We start from the raw sequence: 5,118 nt of genomic DNA, 5'->3' as shown, positions 1-5,118 counted from the left end.
AAAAAAAAAAAAAAAAAAAGAAAGAAAGAAAGAAAAAGGAAAAAAATAAAGAAAAAGGGAAAAAAAGTCCGCCAAAACGTTCCCATGTCGACTTACATTTGAAAGTATTGCTAGAATCGATGCCTTGAACTTGACCTTAGATTTGTTAATCAAGGAAATATATTCAGTGAGAAGAAGAAGAAAAACAATCCTATCATGTTGCCTCTGGCAAACGAGCATTTTCTGCCTACCAATTCGGGATATAAACAACACACGAGAGTTGTGAGATATATAATGTGCCCTCTAGATTAAGCCCAGAACACTACAGAAAGTGAAATGCCTCAACGCCGAGACCAGCCTGTCATAGTCAGACTGTTTCTGAGATGCTGAGAGCCACACTATGCCACAGAAATTCACGTCAAGGTAATTGACTGGGATTCTAAGCTAAATTGAATTTTATAGGATATAAGATTCTCTCTAATGCACATTAAATTTTAACAATGATTTATAAAGGTATTCCAATTTTTTATTTAATTATTTTGCCCAACTCGCCAAGAAACACATCAGATTTTACTGTACCACTGCTAACTTTATAGGAGAGCCTTATTCACATATCGTGAACTAAAGACATTTCTTCATCAATGGTTTTTTTAGGGGGCGGGTACAGGAAGTATCGCTATACCGAGACTGTCAAATCAACGACTTCAAAGCTCCAACTTCATATTTTGATGGACTCTCAGAATTGTATTATAATTAAGGTACCTGTACTTGTGTAACATTTACAGGAAGCCATTTGTACAACACGCGTTTAAAGTACGTGCTGCACTTTAGGATGCAATCATATGCCCATGTACAGCTCAGCCAGCTGGTAAGGATCGTTTCTTGTCTCTTCTCTCATATGTAAAGCAAAGATACCCATTAAAAGAGCTCTTCCTCTAAGCCTAATATGGCTGCTCTTGCCTATGCCGGGGAGGAAGCCCGCTCATTGTCCCGTTTGTTTCCCTTTCCCGACTTTTCAACAAATGCTGATACTAATATCACATCTTCCAGAAATCGAGATGCATAAGCATGACAGATCCACACCGCAGAACCCGGGGGAATTTGGGTAAAACATCCCTAATGGGACCAGGCAATGTGGGGGGGTTACTCGTTCTTTCTCTTTCGGTTTTATTTGCCCATCAAGAGTTCATACAGCACGGTATTTAGAAGTCCTCACATATTTAAATGTAAACCAGCCACTAGCTGGAGACGAAACGCATCCAAGATTGCTTTGTATTAAAAAAAACCTCTTATTTTTTCTTTTTTTTTTTTTGCCTACCCGAAGCCATCTCGAAAGCTAAAGCCAGGCTTGAAATAACCCGATCTTCCATTACTCCTCACCCAAGCCAACTACATAGGTCGTTTTATACGATCAGGAATAAATGAAAGCAATTTGCTTAGTGCGTTCGAATCAAGGCGATTACGACGAAATTCAGATTAATTAAAACTGACAGGTTACAATGCCCGGCTGGCATTTTTCTCTCTAGATACGCACAAACAATGGCGAAAAGCAGACAGGTTAAACATCCTTCCCCGTATTTCTTCCCCACACAGCCGTCCACCCTCCTCCCTGGCACTTGAATGATTAAAATGATTTCAGAGGCAAGTACACGGGAATAAAACAACCGGGGATGAAAACCAGGAGACACTTTTCCATGCAGCCTGACCCAGCTCTGCAATACAGCACGGCGCTGCACAAAGCCAAACAACCAGCAGCTCTAAGCTCTATCTGCAAGTTTGCTCTGACCCCAGCCTCTCCTGGCGCACCTTCCTGCCAAGAGCCCTCTTTGCTTCCCACCTATGCTAGAGCGGAAAGCAGCATCCCTGGGAATGGTGGAGCCGGCACCCAAGCTGGGAGAAACAGTCTTACTTTTCTCAACCGGCTCTTCGGCTCTACCAGCATCAGCTCAGGCAGCCGCCTTCCCCCAGGTCCCCGCAGGAGAAGCGGCACTTCGGCCTCACACACCGTGGGAGAAAGGGAGTGGGGTGGGTGGGTGGGCTGGAGGGGAGAGCAGGGGCCTGGGAAACTCTCCACAAAGGCTTCCCGAATGACTTTGCTCCAGTCATGCAGGGGGCTTTTTGCGAGGGTACCGGGTGGGTGTTTGCTGTTGGCTTGTTTGCTTAGTTCACCACCAAGCAGGGGGAGAGGAGAAACATTGAGCCGCTTCCAGGAAGAGCACGAAAATCTTACCCCAGCATCCAGAAGTCTCTCGCCTGTGCAAGAATATATCCCCACGGAGACTGACAGTTAGGGTCCCGCGCTGGGCTGTAGATCTCCAGATCAGTGAGGATGGATCGCATATTTTTTGGTTTCCTCTCTTACAGATTAAATATACACGGTCCACCAAATATTTCTTCTCGATTTTTCAGTGTCTTGGGTTGCTGTTGATTTGGGGGTTTATATATATTTTTTTGTTCTAGTTGGTTTTCCTTTAGATGGAGAGAAATCTAACCACTGGGGCACATTGTCCTTCCTGCCAGCTTCAGGCAAAATGCGGCGATATCACAGGCTAATGACGATTATTGCTGTTATTATTATTATTACTGTTATAGCTATTTGTTTTGTCCTCTCTCTCTCTCTTCTCCCCCGCCCTCTCTGTCTCTCCCCCTCTCTCTGTTTCTCTCCTGGTCCCTTAGGATTTCCGATGGCGATTTGCACACAAGGTGATTGCAGGAGGCTAAAATGCTGTCTAATTCCACGGATTCCCGTCGCACGAGTAGGAGAAATGAAAAAAAAAAAAAAAAAGAAAGAAGTCCCTGTGTTTTTGATCACGAGACACCCGGCCGTTCCTCCCCAGTACACCCCGGGTCACAGTACAGTAATGACCGTGGGTTGTGCGTTGTAGGACTTGACCTTTCCTACGTAGAAGAGGGCGCTTTACGCTAAGGGGAGGGAAGGGAGGGGAAGCGGAGGGAGGAAGAGAGATGCTCTCTTTGGGGATGTTTAATCACAGTTCAGATCTAGGAATGGGCAAAGCTTCTGCCTTGCAGTACGCCATGTTGAAGCTATTCACTGGAGAGAAAAAAAAATTCTTTTTGGGGGTGCGGGGGCGGGAAGGAGGCCGAAGGGAGGAGGGAGGAGGATAAGACTTAATGAACGCTAGCATTTCGTACCCTAGTTCATGAATCAACTGCATTCAAGGGGGAGGGGGCCCAGGGGGCAGGGAAAGGCTCACGGCGTGGCCAGAACACCCGCGGCCGGACCCCCGCAGAAGCGGCCGGGGCGCATGGGCCCGTCCCGGCACCCACCGCCCCACATTGCCCCCGTCCCGGGCGGAAAACCACCCCCTGGTTCCCTCCCCTTCTTCTTTTTGGACTCCTTTACCGGCCGAGAGCGTGCAAGGACATCTCTTCAAATCCTCATGAAAGTGCATTGAAACGCATCTAAATGTTATGAATGGCGACAAACGGCCTTTTAGCGCCTGCCAATATTTTTTTTTGTATTAAACGCTGTCTTGATTTTATTGCTAATGCTGCCCACGGAGAATGCTGAAATGCACCAGGAATGGGGTTTTATTTAGGCCGTAGATATTTTTTAAATAGCTTTAATTTATAGGCTAAAGGCCGAGATTCTTACCCGTTCTCTCAGAATTATATATATAGGTACATATATAAAGTTGTTCTAGAAGCAATGGGCGATTTTCTGAATATTTCAATATTGCGGACCACATTCTTTTCCTTTTTGCTTTAGAGGCCATTCCGGATTTTTTAGACGGGAATCTTTCTGAGCAAAAGGCAGTGGAAAAAAAAAAAAAAAAAAGATATAGCTTTAGAGTTATACTTGTTCTTTTTCGGAAATATGCTCCTGTCAAGGTTTATTTCCCATAGCAAACCACCTTTGCTACTGCCAAGTGCTCTAGGCGGGGATAGATTAAATACCAGATTATTCACTGGGTGGGAAAAAGTGTAACATTTGTTATACCTGTCTGTCTGCATCAAAGACATAAGGACACTTTCTGCCCATGGGAAAACGGAGGGACCCACGACGCCAAGAATTAGGCTATTATAAACTAACATTTCCAGACATTAGGAATTATAATTAAAGTCTCTGAATCCAAGACTGAAAGTGAACTACGTGGAGATTGAAGTGAAACTGATTTTTTTTTTTTTGTCTTTAATTATATTGTGCGTTTCACGCAAGGAATGAACTGCTACTCTGATATTAGTGTTCCAATAAATACAATAAATATACAGCAATAACTTGCTCCCTCTGTCTTTCGCAGCTCTCTTCACATCTGTTAAAATATTATACCTAACCTTTGATTCAAGGGAAGCTGAGAAAATAAAGACTGTACTATGTTTACATGAGTTTTGTTTTCTAATTTTGTGTTTGTTTTCCTTCCAAATCCTTCTTCCGGCGCATTTTCTTAACGTTTGCAAATTAAACTCCTTGCACATGTAACTCTACACAGCAATCCAGGCACAGTAAGTTGCCCTCCACCATTTTAAAACATTCTCTGTAACGCGGGGAATACAAATAATAATTCTCTCTGAAGCGTGTGCAAGGACGGACGTCGTGAATTAATGTATCACGTTGCTTAATTATTTTCTTTGGTGATATATTCACTTGTAAAACGTATTAGGGATGTATTTTAGGACTCTGGCGGCAGATTGGTGAGAGGGGAATATGTAGTACAACAGCAATTTGTACTTGAAAATGTATGTGCCAACAGCTTTTGGACGGCAAATGAAGGCAATAAATAACATGAACACACACACACCTACATGCCCGCTCTCCCCCACGCTCCGAGGCCACATCTACCCGGCAAAGGGATGGAGGGATGGAGGCGCGGAGGCCTGCATGGCTGCAGCCGTGGGTGGGCAGACACGCGGGACGACCGAAGCGAGGGCGGGAGTGCACGCAAGGCCCGCGGAGAGGGAATCTTCCGTGACTCGGAAAACCGCAGACACCACCGTCTTGGTGCCCTGAGTCGCCGCACGGCCGCGGAGTGCTCAGCCAGGCACCTCCGCTCCCCTCACTTCCCTCTTCACTCTGCTCTGGAGAGCAAGGCACGGAGCTCCCTGTCTTTACTCACCTGACCCAGCCACTCTCGCCGCGGGATGTTTCTCGAGAGGCGCCTCGAGCAGTGCCCGACGAGG

The sequence above is a fragment of the Corvus brachyrhynchos genome, unplaced genomic scaffold (genome assembly GCF_000691975.1).
Source record: "Corvus brachyrhynchos isolate BGI_N302 unplaced genomic scaffold, ASM69197v1 scaffold53, whole genome shotgun sequence".
NCBI classification, from domain to species: Eukaryota; Metazoa; Chordata; class Aves; order Passeriformes; family Corvidae; genus Corvus; species Corvus brachyrhynchos.
Note: the sequence above shows the minus strand (reverse complement) of the source record.